We start from the raw sequence: 15,612 nt of genomic DNA, 5'->3' as shown, positions 1-15,612 counted from the left end.
AAAGGTACATCCAGTTTTAATATAAGGTCAAGCAATCTTGAGGAAACCAATGTCAAAATTAGGTTGATTCAAGTTAGTGCCCAGTCAATAAAGACAATGGTTATTGTATCTAGTATGCAAGTGAAATACTCTAAATTTAAAAAAAAATAATGAGTTCTGCTTTTTTATGGTTCATAAAGGCTCCAATATTATCAGTATGTAGGTCAGACAGAATAGCCTGTTCACATTTTATTTATAATTTTTTTCCCATGAAAATGGGACATGGTGTGTATAATGGTCATTTTGACCTTTGGATGCTGGGCCACAAAAACCCCAATTTTTTTTAAATTAGCTCCTTTGGTGTTGAGTGTTTTTTAATTCGATTAAAAAATTTAAAGAAAAGCTGAATCAAAACCAGAGTTTAAAATAAAATACGGTCCCATCAGATTTGAGTTTGTCATTTCTTTCTAAGACACCTTAGCACTTAAACGCATAAATATCTGAAGCCAGGTCTTTCAAAGTGTGTTATAAGAAGCAACAGGCCAATCATAAAAGTGAGTTTTGTGACACATGTTGCAAGAGAGCATAAGAGAAGAAAAAGGTAAGGATAAAAAATATATATATTAGCTCTTCTCATAGGTTGCAAGCAAGTTTATATTAAGAACTGAGAGGGAAAAAAAAGTAATGCAATGTGTTGGCATATAGTCAAAAATGGTACGTGCCCACATCATTGCTGAACAGCGCTGTCCAACAGTCCTTGTTTCTCCAGAATACATTATTGTGATTAATTACACCAGGTCCCCATTGAATTTGAATGACCTCCAAAAGAGTGCACAAAGTCCTGGTCATGTGACTTCCTGTACGGTGCCCAGATTTCTATAAAGAATGATAAGGAGCCTTATTAGCATAAATGTGAAGACAGAGAAAGGCTTCTGAAACTGGCCAAGGTGTTATATCTTTTATCTGGCAACTTTCAACAGTTTTACCACCTCACGCGGAGATACAGCTCGGAAAAAAAGACAACAAAATCATCCAAAAGAAGAAAAATGCTGAACACATGAGGAGGGTGATTAATGCAAATGCTTTACGCGTTGCACAGGAACGCATAAAGATGGTGGTTAAAGGAAATTTAGTGTGCTCTTCTTTTTTGCCATAAACATCATACCATGCCACAATAAAGCAAACCAGTGCCTTGTGAATAATGACGCTCTCCTGCATATGCAGCCCATGAAGCAATGAGAAATCAAAATACCGGCTCATTATATGCATGTTGTCATATGTGATGTGCAGGTTTGCAGTCCTATGCATAAAACATCTCTATACTGAGAAATGCTCTCAAGAGTTAAAATCATTAGGAGTGAAACAGAATCGCGGATGAATAATGGATTTTATGATTTGATAACCTTCAGATGGAAGTTATAATATTTTAATGTGATGGGTTTGCTTTAGATTCAAGATTTAGAAAATTCTATTCACCAAAGTATAGGAAAATTGTTCACCCTCTGATGATCAGGAAATCGCAGATGTTTTTAGTTATCAGTGTAGATGGAACTGCAGGTTGATATACTGGTTGTCTTACTGCTGTAGCAGTTCAATGCTTCTCTTAATCAGAACGGACAGTGGGTGCTGTGAAGGACTGAAGCAGTGACCTTCCATTTGTGCGATTGCTTCTTGCAAGCCCTTGCAAGTCTTCTGCATCATTGATCTCTCTGTACTGAATTTTATATCTTAGCAAAAATGTCTCTGAATAAAAAAAAATTGTATTGAATAATCAATGCCTAGAGGGCATGGATATATGGAACTCGTGAGCATTCTTTAACTGTTTTAACAATAAAAATTTCACCTTAAAAAGTCCTTTTTTGTTACTTTTTCTATCCTGAAATCCTATCAAACCGCTGCCGGATGACAGATATGATCAGGTGGTTGTATTAATCACTACACAGGATCTTGTGTTACAGTCTTTTGTGGCATAATCCAGACTGAGCACCCAGACAGCAGCCCTATTCAGATGTCAAAGCAGAAGGCTATACTCACCTTCAAATGGTGACTGAGGCATAAATCTATGTGACAATTAGACAGGCGACACAATTCATTATGTAACAAACTAATCTAGCTGCTCTTTCCAGCAGCCAACTCATTTAATTAATAAAAGTTATGTCTCCTTGGTTATCAGATATACATTCCTGTTTTTTTTTTTTTTTTTTTGCAGATCTTATGTTACTACTGTGCCCAATTCATCACTAATAACGATTCCTTCTAAATCAGTATTTTTCTCTGTCCTCAGATACGCGAGGTTTACGGAATGACTAAAGACCACCTGGAGGCCTCTTCACCAATCGATACCAACCTCATGGTTGACGTTATCTCCTAAGGAGGGGAGTTGAGATTGATTGTTGTTAAGCACTTTGCAGGATGGAAAGAGGATGAGGACGGATCATAAAACGCCCACGCACACCTACCCATCCCTTTTCAGCCGCAACAGAGTGCAGCCAATCGATAGAAGCAGGATCAGCAAAAACAAATAAATAAATAATATTAAAGAAGTAAATATGTGAATAAACAGGCGGGCAGCAGTTAAGAAAACAAGAAATTGTATCAGAAATTACTCGAATCTATGACAGTAAAATGCTAAAATCTTATGTTTTTTATATTCCTTTTAAGCCAAATAAATAAACATAAAAAATTGTTATTAATGAGGTCAGGTGAATTTTAATTGATCCCTGTAAGACTGATTTTGCATTTTTATGAGTATTATGTAACCAGGGGAGTCTGCGTTGTGCGAGACAAAGAGACTAGAACCACAGATGTCTTTAGAGCTAACCTCTGTGTATTCCTGACACGAGAGAAAGGGAAAGGCAGATCTTCAAATTAAATAACCACGACCCTCCAGCTTCGAATTAATAAAGCAAAATTGGGGATTAGTTTAACTCACTCAGGAGGTAACAAAAATATGCACAATGGATTATTAGAAAGCATGGGAAGGAATTATGACATCACATTATGGGTAGGAGGTAAAATGGGTACACACATGAATTGGGAGGACTTAATCAGTCCGGTTACTGCTGTGTACTGACAGATTTTGAGTATATAAAAGTATATTTTAGCGAGAGCAGAGCGCTTTACATTTTCAGAGCTTTTATAGCAGCCTTTCAAGCCTCGGTTGTTATTATGTGACTGAAATGACTCTCATTGGTAAATAAGGTGTTTTTTTATAGGCACATGGAGCTTTACTGGAATACCTGAAGAATTAACCAAGAGTCAACATTACATAACTGCACCACCTGACAGTCCTCATTCACGTCACAGCACATTACTCCCGCTGTTCCCGTTTCTAGCAGATATAATCAGCACAGATATTTTAAAATCAGCAGCACATAAACCTGGGGAAACTGTTGAGTACGTTAAAGCTTTAGAAGTCTCTTCACGGCCACACTGGAGGTCTCAGTTCAGTATTTACATGTTGTCTTGGAAGGGAGACGTCTCTTTTCAATCAGTCGTAGTCAAACCTGTGTTTTATTCATTTGACAACACTGATTTTAAAAAACCATTGATATCCATTATTCATTAAATTGCACTAGTCATTCGATACTGGCAATAAATAAATAAATAAACAGGTGGCTACAGTTTTTATTTCGTTTTTTTTTTTTTTTTTTTTTAATTGCACTACTTCACTTATAGTTTGTCTGCACTTGGACACGGCCTATCATGATGTTGGTAGCTCCTCGATTAGCCCTGTGTGTGCTATTGACTTGGTGCTATTTTGGTTTTAGTGCCTTCTGTTGATGACACACAGTCTCAGTGCAACAGTGTCTCTTTTGCTTGTGGATTAATAAACCCACAGATTTGGCAGTGTTTAATAATTTGAGGACATGAGATTCCCCTCAAACCACCTGTGCTATAAATACAGTGACATTGCTGTCATGGTTGCGATGATTCATATGTTCTCGAGGGGTACAAACCATTTGCGATAGAGAGAGAGAGAGAAAAAAAAATGACCACCAGTTTTAAAAAAAACAAAACCTCAATGATACATAATGCAGCAAAAAGTATGATTTTGTTATACTGCACTAAATAGAACACCATGAAATTGTTTAATTTGCTCCAGATGGCAACAAATGATTCATTCCTCAGTCATTTTCCACAAGACAGTATGGAGGATATATACAAAGGAAAGATGTTCCCCTTTATCGCACAGTTTGTTCTCAGACTGAAGCAACACAAGGCATTAGATAAAAAGTAAATCAACAACAAATGCACACAACATAGTACAGGAGCAAAGACCCATGATTGTTTTCTTTTTGCACGTTAGCAATGACTGGATTCGGTTATAAAGCACAACATAAAAATACTACAGCTGTTTTAGATTCAAATAAGTATTTTTTCTCTGTTCTCACTAAATGAACTCTTTAGTTTAGTAAGGCCACGAGAAGCACAGGCACGGCAATTAAACACTCGAAGTAGAATGATTTGCAAGTCACTTAACAATCTGCAGTTTTCAGGAAAAGGAAAAGTGAAGCAAACCTGTCTGTGACAGGTGGGCAATCACAAAGACTCCAAAAAAAATAATAATTGTGAAAGCACTGTGCATCTCACGGCTTCTTAAAAGAGTGAGATCATTACAGCTGCCAGCTGCACAAAAATATTTAAGATTAAGTGAGATGGGAAGACTGATTCACAACATGTCTGCCTCACAAAAGTCTGACAGTCTCAATGGTGAGGAGGACATTAAGTTAAAGTAGCTCAAAAGTATCAAATTAAAGTCTGGCATCTTTAAAACTTTGAGCAAAAGATCAAAAAAGAATAATTTGACAGTCATTGGCTTAAACTCAGGTGAAATACACAGAACCAGGCAAAGATTAGGAAACACACTTTAAAAGATGCTTTCATGACCTATTACAGTCAAAACCCAGGATCCCACAGTGAGCCACTATTTTTAGCTTTTTCAAACTTATTTTTTATTTTGATGCCGGAAGCAACATTTTAATATGCTAATACATGTTTTTCCCACTTAATGGCACCAGCTCTTTGATACCGATGCATCCACTTGCAATTAGAATGGCAGGGGCTAAGATTAGAGTCACAGAATAAGAGTAAAAATGGAGCCGAGTGTGCCCTACATCTGTCTGAATTTGTTCACAAGGCTGGTCAGGATAAGGACAACGCTGGGATCCACCAGCCAGAGAGCGCTCACTGGTAATGGTGTAGGTGTAAATGGAGTCATGCTCTGTTGAAAGAGTAAGGCTTGTGTGTTCGTTCGCCTCATCCATCATATTTGAGGGTGTGCGTGTCTTGTCTATGTGGGCAAGGAGAGACGGAGGATGCTCTCCAGCCGGGCCCAGGAGATGGGCTGAAGGGAGGATGACAGATGACGGATGAGGTGCCGTCATGGTTTCCTAAGAGCTCAGTAAGACCTGTCTTCTGGCGGCACGTCTAAATTATTACCTCAGCTTCTCTGCCGTTTGTAGCGTTCAGCCCTGGTCTTGTGTTATTCAAGCAAAGCTGCAGACCTTTAGGTTTTCTAGGCTTGAGAGCTTTCTTTCTCCTTTTTTTATTAACATTTACCTACAGGGAACAACGCTCCTCTGAATGGCTCTTGCTCTTTAACAAAATCTGTCAATTTCTATTTTCTGTGATGTTAGTTGCACATTTGATGGTTTATCTAAAGTGATGAGTTAATACGAAGCATTAAAGGCAGTGCTTTTTTTGTTGTTGTTTGTACACAGGTTCAGTGAAAATTCGGATGCCCAAGTCATCTATTTTTCCATTTCTGCTCTGGTGCCAATGATAAGCATATATATTTCAAGATATTTTACCATCACTTGCCAAGATGCATTGCGATATGGATTCAGCAGATGAAGAAGTGGTATGTAAAGCAAATGTTCATGCTCTTTGATGAGCTGGTCTCAAGCCAACGTCACTATTATAGAATGCTTGACACAAACAAGCTTTAATGATGAATCCTCCTGCACACTCATTAATTCAAGAGTTTACTGAAAAAAATCTAAGTGAAATAAATAAAAACATGCATGGAGTGTGATCTGCTGCTTGAAAGCAGACTCTCTTGCCGGGAGCTTGGATAGCGAAGGGCCCCGATCCGTCGAACGTGCGACTGTGGCCCTAGACAGTACAACTGGCAAGGACGCTCACAGAAATGTGAGCTAGACGCACGTATCTGCCAGACACTGTGTGCCGGTGCTGAGTGGGAGCTTCAGCGTGCCAAGTTGATGTGGGAGAAAATAGAGCGCACAATGCTGTCCAAAATACAACAAAGTGGGCCTCTCTTTTTGCTGAGAAATTACACAAATGTAAACTGTCAAAAAGATTTGCATATATTTGCAAACTAAATGGCGACAACAAGTCATTGTTATAGCAAGTGCGGCTTTGCTGCGAGCCCATGGCACATCTGCGGTATCACAGTCGCCAAGAAATTTCAAAACAAATTGCGGAAATGCAGATTTCAGCCAGGATCTGTTTTAACTGGGCACGTGGAAGCTTTGTGTAAGTGAGGCGTGTTTCCAGAGGTGCTTTGTACATATTCAGCACAGTGTTCAAGATGATATGATTCTTTCCCTACACAATGAAATATTTAGAAAGAGGATGAAGAGAATGGCCGCAAATCTGTGAAAACTTGAAGTGTAAGAAAATAAAGCCTCTGCTTTCTTTCTTTTAAAGGTGTAAATGATGTCCTACACCTCCACGCTCTTTCATACGAAATATCTGCTCTCACTGGCTGTCTTTTACATGGTGACTTTATTTTCTTTAATTACCCAGGCTGATCTGAAAAAGGTTAAATAGTACATAACACTGAACAATCTCTGCAGTCTTACACGGGTTTTGTGCGTGTGTGTCCCGAAACCATGGATTTTCCTCCACCCATTTATATCCTACCTTTGAAACTCTGAGAGAGGTTTTACACTTGCGTGTCGTGGGACGTTTTCGCACATTTTCATGAAACCTTCATTATAAAGTTTACTTTCGCCAACTGTGTGAAAATGCCCAACTTTACAGTAGGCTCGGTACAAAAAAAATATTGCTGCCATATTTTCATATCATAACAATTGTAGGAGGATGATTGTTTGTTTTGTTTTTCCTTTAATATAAACACTTTATTGAGAAATATTTATCATTATGGGCACATCTGCTTTGACAGCTAAGTTTCCTGTTTCAGTTTTCAGGTGGACTAAAAGATATTTGAAGCTCACTGTTTTTTTGGTTTTTTTAAAAAATACATTTAACCCTAAAGGTTATATTAGTAATAAACACCCCAGTTAATATAGTTGTTAAAGATAAGTCATGAGGGAACAGCTGTAACGGCTAAAAAGTGCTAATATACTCTATATGGACAAAAGTGCTGAGGCACATACAGATGCGACCGAGGTCTGACAAGCCATGCAATTTGTTAACTTTGCAGTGATCGCAGGGAGGAGACAACCCCACCTAACTCCACCCACTCCTGCTGCAAATGGTGTGCATGATTCTGTTTGAACAAATCTACTGACAACAAAAGCCAGAGTGGGAAAAAAGAACCAAGAAGAAGAGAAGGGGGGAAAAGCCAATCAAGAGTGGTGCAGATAACTAAATGCTGCTTGTCTAGCTTTAACTGTGTGAGAGAAACACTTGAATAATGCAATTACTACTAGCAACACATGATTTCCTTTGTTTACTTTGACATTTAACATTAATTAACTTAGCTAGCAGAGCAACCTAGTGTGTCCAGCCTTGCTGGCCGAGACCTGACCTAGATGAATGTGCAGTTTGGGGGGTTTTTTTGGTGTCAAATTATTTATAAAATAATGATGATGAATACTAGTTGGAAGAGCTTTCTGTGAATTTTTGTCTAGAGCTCCAACAGACACTGGAGCCACCACTACCTACAGAAGCTCCTCAGCCATAGAAACCTATGCCATGAAGTTCCCAGGGCACACTTTTTGTGCTGATGTTAATGCCAAAGGAGGTTTGGAACCTGTTGGTAAACCCAGTTTGTAACTTTACATTGTCTGGCACTTTGTGGCCGAGACAGGACTTTGCCATAATACCATTTTTGTCAATGACTGTCTAATATCCAGATGGGAGGAAATTTCACAAACTTACTTATTGCAAAAGATCAGTTTATTTACTATTACCTCCACTGAATTCAGTGAGCTCTTTGAAACGACTGACTCTTTCACAAATACTTGCAAAGGCAGACTGCATGCGTAATTTAGTTTATGTAAGGATAAAACATAACTAGAATTTCAGTCACAGATGTCTTGGAAGATGTGCTAGCATACTTAACAGGACAGGAGGCCATAATATTGCCAGATAACTGCTTTGAAAATACTTTGAAAAGAATGTACAGACACTACAATTACAGCTGAGAGGTTCAGTTAGGTGACTCAGCTGAAGTGAGCAACTATAGCAGTCTGTATCAGCGCCCTGGTGTCACTCAGAGCAACCAAACCCATCCCACAGTGTATAGCCCCCAATCCCAGAGGAGGCTATGCAATAAAGAACTGAATCAGGTTTTTGTTGCAAAGCATTTGCAAACACAAGTCTTTGGGGACTTACTTGCTTTCAATCTAAAGTGCACATTTGAGGACCTGCAGTTTTGGCATTTCCACATTGGTTTCATTTGGTCAGTAGTGCCTTCTTTCACATTAACAGCAGCTATATGATTAACAAAACATCAATCTGGCATGCAGTAACATTTGCTGTTGAGAAATCAATTGTTTAATAGATAACTATGGGGAATCACTAGCTATCATTAACATAAAACAGCCAACAACAAGGATATTAGCAACAAGGATAATACATATATTTCCCATCAAGATATTTCAGCACTTAGGTATTAATATTTTATTCCTGTCCACACTTACTGGTTTGGAAATCCCAATGGTGCAGGTGGTGCAATGGTCCAATCATGCAGGCTGAGTGGTGTTTTTTTTCCCCCAGCATAAATGGTCTAACCTCAATATGAACATTAAATTCAATACATTAAATGGCATTTGCATTAAAGTGTCTAATGCCTCTCATGTTCACTTTCATATATGAAATGATTCTTCAGGCATCTTATAAGCACACCTCTGGAGGCCGGAGACTTAAACTAGTCTGCCTCAATGTGTCTCGTGATGACACTACAGAGAAAGCAGATTTATGGTAACAGCTCAGAGGATATCAATTTCAGCCTAGTTGAATAAAATGAGAGCATTTTATAAAATAGAAAAAAACATCCACTGCAGTGCTTGTGATAATGCAAGAAATAGTTTTCTTCTATTCATTTTTAAACTGAACTGAAATAGATTACAGCATCGTTATAAATACCATCCCATAAGCAATTAGCAACAACAAGGAACCAGCAGAGGGCAACAAAAAATCATCATCTTCCCAGTCTCCCATTTAGGGCACCTCCAGCAGCTACACCTTATAAAACGGATGCACTGGAGTCAGCCAGGAAGAAAAGAAGAAGAAAAATAAGCAAACAATGTGGGGCAGCCACATGCATATGGGACCTGCATCTGACAGTTAAGCAAGGCAAACATATTGCTGCAATATTGTGCGCAGTAGTAGAGCTGTCAGTTTGCTTAAATCTAAAAGCACCAGCAGTGCACAACTGGACTGTGCTGGCTTTCACAGAAGCACAAACTTCAGAAGCAGTTGAGTTGTTTATGCTTTACAGCTGTTTGTTAGTTGCTGTTTTTTAATCTCTCTCAAAAAAAAAACCCCTTTAATTACCACATTTCAATAAATTTGAGGGGGAATTTGGTACATTGCTGAGGCACATTGATTTAAGGCAACACTGTAAAAAAACAAAACTGAAACTTTTTTTGTTTTAAATTAACAAATAATGGCACAAATTAACAAATAATGGCACAAGCAAAGTAACTTTCTAGTTACATAGGAAATGGCAGACTATCACATTTTTTTCGCAAAAACATGCACAATGCATATTTGTAACATTTGTTCAGGTTTTCAAAATAATTTCTGCACATACTTTTAAAATTGTAGCATTTACAATTTCAACTTAACAAGCAATAACAACAGTGTAATCTATAATTTCGACTTGGACCATGAGAAACACTTGCTAATACATTGCATACTTAAGCGTGACAACATGAATTTAACTGAAAAAGAAATTATTGGAAATACACCATGTAATATTAATGGGAAAGTGAGAATGTTTGTGGGGCTAGAGTACTCTACAAAAGTCTTGAGCCACACCTCATTTAAATTTTTTATTTTATTATTTTGCTTCCAGGTGGATTTTCCTGAGCTTTTTTTGGGTTTTGAAACAATAGTTCTTCAGGGTCTTTCAAGGTCTTTCAAAAGTTTTCTTTGGACATTGGCTTGTTTTTTAGCCGAGATCTTGTACCTGACCATTTTCAGAGGAATTGTTTCTTGTTAAGCCATTTAACACTGACCTGTGAATAATTCAAGGACAAAAAGGAACCTAATTTGAGGGATGAAGCAGTGTCTACACATAACAGGCAACTTAGCAAAGATTAAATTTGAAATTATATCTTAGTTCTGGCATGAATTGGTGTGGCATTTCAGCCAACATTGTTGAGGAAAAGTCAAAATGAATAGAAATATGAAAGCAGAAAAATACTATCAGACTTTGATTCACCATGCAGTACCTTCTTGAAAGTGTCTTATTGGAAAAGGTGTCATTTTGCAGCATGGTAATGATCCCAAACATGCTGCCAATGCAGTAAAAGGATACTTGTATAGAAAAAAAACCATTGTAACACCGGGATTCCCACATGCCGCCAGGCAAGTCAGGCAACAGTTTGGGCTCCCAAGGCCAGTGGGAAGCCTCAGAGGGCTGACAAACTTCAAGCTACATCAGTGGCAATGCACATTCTGTTTAAACAAACCTAATCACAGCAATGAAAGCCCCTCAACCAAAATTTAGTTATTCATCTAAAAGAGGAAGAAGAAAAAATAAAATAAGAAAATGATTCAAAAGTGAGACAGTGGTGAGTGGAGCAAATAACAGCAATTCATTTTAATGCTAAAAGACTAAATGCTGCTAAACTATCTGGATGACAGACAGTTGAATAATGTAACTTCAACTAACATCATTTCTTTTACTTACTTTAATTCAACTTTAGTTAACTTAGCTTACAAAAGCCTACAGTGCTTAAATCTGATATCTAGGATTTGTGTGGGTGTAGCGGGTGCTGCTGAAGTCAGAGTCTGGACACTGGCAGTCAGCTTGTTAGTGCTGTGTTGTTAGTATTAACACTTCATAATCAATCAGTTCTTGTCTTGTCTTGGCCAATGTTACTAAAATAATAAACATAGTATCTGGTATTTCTAGAATAATGGTTTACTTCTTGTTTTATAAGACTGCTGATGCAGTTTGTGGCGCTGTCAGAGTACTTATAACACACGGTGAGGAAAATTGGTTGAAAGGGCTTCTTATCAATTTTTCTCTAGTGTCCCAACAGTCTCTAGATGCTATCAGTCATGGATTGGTCTCCCCAGAGCCTGGACCTCAATATTATTAAAGCAGCGTGGGATCATCTTGAGACAGACATCCAAAAAAGAACTTTGAATGCTAGCTGGAGAGCTATTCATGAACACTACTTAAAGAAATGATAAGAATGCTTGCATAAGAGAGTTCAGGCTGTGTTGAGGAATAAAGGTGGTCACATCAAATATTGACTTTCAAGCTTGTTAGATTTGTACAAATGCTGTATTTCCATTAATGTTTGCACGTTTCAATAAATTGGTCTAAATGTCCATTTCCCTTTTTCCTAGCAAAATATAAAGAAATGACGGGTGGCGCAACTCTTGCACAGTACTGTATACGTGACTGAGTGAAAACTAGAAAAGCATTTCTATTGAAGCAGTTCTTCTGTTAAAGCAGAGGCAGAGACTTTTAAGTCAGAGCAAATGACACTGACAATGCCTTTGCTGACAGGATTTTTGTTTTTATTCGTCATCACTTGACCTTTACTCATCTTCAGCGTCATTGTGAAAATGATCAATCTTGACCTTTCTACACCCTTCCCATGGAACACTGACACATTCACATTCTAAACAAAAGAAGTACTGTTTAAAAAATAAATTAAAAAAAAGGTAAGCATGTCTGTGCTTTTGTATATTGCCCCATTCGTCTGCCTGCCCCTACTTACTAGTTATTTTGTTGCACAATTTTGCAGTCTGGAAATTTATCTAAGTTACTGAATAAAAACAAAACAATTAAATTGGAAAAATAAAGCCATATCACAGCATACGACAGAATTTTTCAGTATTTTTAAAAATGCTGATATAAACTCAATTTGGAGAAATTTTTGGAAATTCGGGAAAAAATATTTTATTTTTCATCGGGGATCAATTAAAAGAATTCGGAGACTGAAATGATGTGGAACCGGACCCAAGTTGATAGCTGGTTCGTTTAATGCCCCATCTCCAACAGAAAGGTTTAAACATCAGGAATTTGCAAAGAACAGATGTGCTAGTCTGCAGCTCTTCCATGACTATATACAAGGACACAGCTTTTTACCTTTAAGGTTCAATGTAAGAAGTAATGTAATAATGTAAGACATCCCAATCATTTCACCAGAGAAAACAATCTCCATTCCTCAGATGTCAGATAAACCCAGTTTTGCTTTGATAATAAAATATGTGTAAAACAATGTATCATCCAACATCTACTTGGCTTGCAGCTCATTTAACCCAGATGTGGAAATAACAAGATTAGAGGCAAGCCTGCCAAATCTCCGTTGGATGTATCCAATCACATTATGTATGAAATACACTGCGGGAATACAGAATATTTCACTAGTGATAGCTGAGATGTGTGGCGGCAGCTGCATAGGCACTCTGTCTTGTGGCTGCTTCTTGAAGCAGGGATGTGCGCCAAGAAGGATCTGAGTCCCTTGCAAATCCATTCACTGGGAATGGTTGTCATCCCTCCAATCCATTCAAATTTGATTTGGCAAAAAGTAGTTTGCATGACAGAACCTTGAGCTTCAATTGGGGGAGGTGATGAGGGGGAGGCAAATGACGCACATGCCCAGGAAGCTAAATGAGTCAGGAGGAGAATTCCCAGTGTTCATACAATACACTTGGTTATTAAATTTAATCCCTCATTTTGAAATGGCAGTTTATTCAACAAGGACATAGCCAGCATTTGTTGTGTAGTGTACACTAACTACACGGAGTGGCAGAATGCAAGAAAATAATAATTATGGTACAGTATGCAAGTATAGCTTGAATAGTAGCTGTTCTATGCAATTCTGCATTCTGCTATTCTGTACTATGCTAAAAATCAACTAATGCACTGTGATAATTTATTTTAGAAAATTCAACAGGCAAGTGGGGCCATGCTTTTCAGTACACATATTCCTTGTCTTTCTTCACTGAACCAAGTATCGGCATGTTAAGCAGTTACACAAAGGTGGTTATCAACCCTGGTTTCCCAATCTAGCTATGGTGACAAAGAAGCGGTGTTTGCCGTTTATGATAGCAAACATAGAAAAATCTAGATGCAGCAGAACAGCAGATTTTTACAAGCAAAGAGCAAAACATAAAATTTGAAAACTAAGATGACTGCATGTTGTGTAAAGTCCTTCGAATAGTAAGAAACACTATTTAAACAGTACTTTCTTCAAAGTCTATTTATTGATGGCCATGGCTCCGACTGTAATTACAGCTGTGAATGTCTTTAAATAAATGTTTTGTTTGGATATCGTCTTACAAGTGTAAGACATTTCCACCCGCCTTCTTTCAACTGCAACCCTGGTGATAATAAACTGTCTTAGACCGAGTAAAGAACAACAAAAAAAGAACCATATTTAAAACCAGTAACTTGCTGACTTGCAAATTTCAAACCTCCCCAAATAGGTCACAAGGTTTTTTTTTTTTTTAGAATGATATTGCTATACAGCAAAACTACAGTGGAATAGCCTGAAAACTGCTTGGAGCCAGCAGAAAAAAACTAAATGTGAAGAATTAAGTCACCATCTGCCAATAGCTTGTATTTGTCATTCATGCTCAGAGACAGGTGAAGGGTTCATAAAAACTACAGACTTGCTTGGTTCTGTATCCAAGGTCCGAAGAATCACTCTGGAATGGTGACGCTGTGTTCCAGACACCTGATTAGCCAGGAAGTGGTACTTTTGTGTCTTGACTCGAACATAACCTGCTCCAAAGAAAATCAGCTCTATAACATAAGGTAGCAGAAATAGTCCAATAGGTCAACCACTTTCATAACTTTGGAAAGCCAAATACCCAGGGTTAAAGAGTTAGAGGGGATATATTTAACAAACAACTGTACAGCATGATGAAGAAAGAGAGTAGCTAGTAAACAAACCAGGCATGTAAGTGGGAAAAAAAATCCAGATATAAGACTAGCATTTATCAAACTGTCTAAAAAGCAGTATCTCCAAGTACAGCCTAATACTCCTGCATCTTTGCTTAATGGGCAACAGGTTTGTGCTAGAGTTTTGTTGCTGCATCTGACCCCAACTAATATATTATATTATTATAGCTGGCGGAAAGACCCACTCCAGTCATGGTTGCTACTGCTTAATCTCTTGTCAACAACGGTGTATTTGCTAAAACATGTGTCCCTGACAAAGACAGAGAGTGAGGGCATTGTGAATTTGCTGCCTCTGCTATCAAACTAACTTGATCATATAGACAACACATGTTGCAATACACACCCCAAACCACAGACACACAAACAAACTGTTAGGTAATTCATGAATGTACTGAAGCATAGTATTTGGGGCTTTAACGTGCTTCTTTTTTCAATCAGCACCAACCACCTGATTTTCTTTTTTCTGACAACATGTATATATTCCAGAAAACAAAACAAAACAAAGGACTAAGGCTATTGTTTGACTTGCAAGTCAAGACAAGACTTGACCAGAAGTGGTTGGCTGTCTTTTACTCTGTAATTCTATGTGCATTTATTAAACATGCTGATCAGTACAGGGAAAGAGTAAACTGCAGAGGAACATTGCTACTCTTGTAAAAGAGATGGGAGAGGATGCATTAATTGAATTAATGATAATAATGTAGGTAAGACATATTGTGCAGTGTGTCTCAGCACTTTCAAGGAGAATTCAACATCATAACTTTGGCTTTAGGGTCTTCATAAAGTCAATAAGATGGACCTGGTATAATGCCCTGTCAGATTTACATTATAAACCAGCTTGCAGTTTTATATAGCAAGCACTTTATGAGATTAGCACTTTTTTTTTTCTTCATGAGCTGCTTCTGCAACAAAGCACAAGCTGCATTTAGCAGTATTATTTATGGGCTTTTCTTTGTTCAAATGTATATTTCCAGCTTAGATTTAGAATAGAACAGGTTGATGCTTTGGACCCTGAAACAATCCAGTTGATGAATTTATCCTGTCCATGACCTGCCAATAGGGCTTTGGCATTTCGTAATAACATTATCAATTAATGATAAGTTTGACTCGTAATCTGTGCTCATTTCTTCCCCCTGTTTAGGCACATTCTAATTATCCATGAAATAAGGGACAGGTGTTGCTGTATGTAATAAAAATAAAAGGCAGCTATGGATTCCCATTAGCACATGAAAGTTATAATAAATTCAGTATTTTTATTGATGATATTTCTAGTCCAATCTTTCCCGTTTGAGGAGGTTTTCAGAGCCTCGGGGAAAAGAACC

Source organism: Simochromis diagramma, unplaced genomic scaffold, assembly GCF_900408965.1.
Source record: "Simochromis diagramma unplaced genomic scaffold, fSimDia1.1 OVJJ01000079.1, whole genome shotgun sequence".
Classification (NCBI taxonomy): domain Eukaryota; kingdom Metazoa; phylum Chordata; class Actinopteri; order Cichliformes; family Cichlidae; genus Simochromis; species Simochromis diagramma.
Note: the sequence above shows the minus strand (reverse complement) of the source record.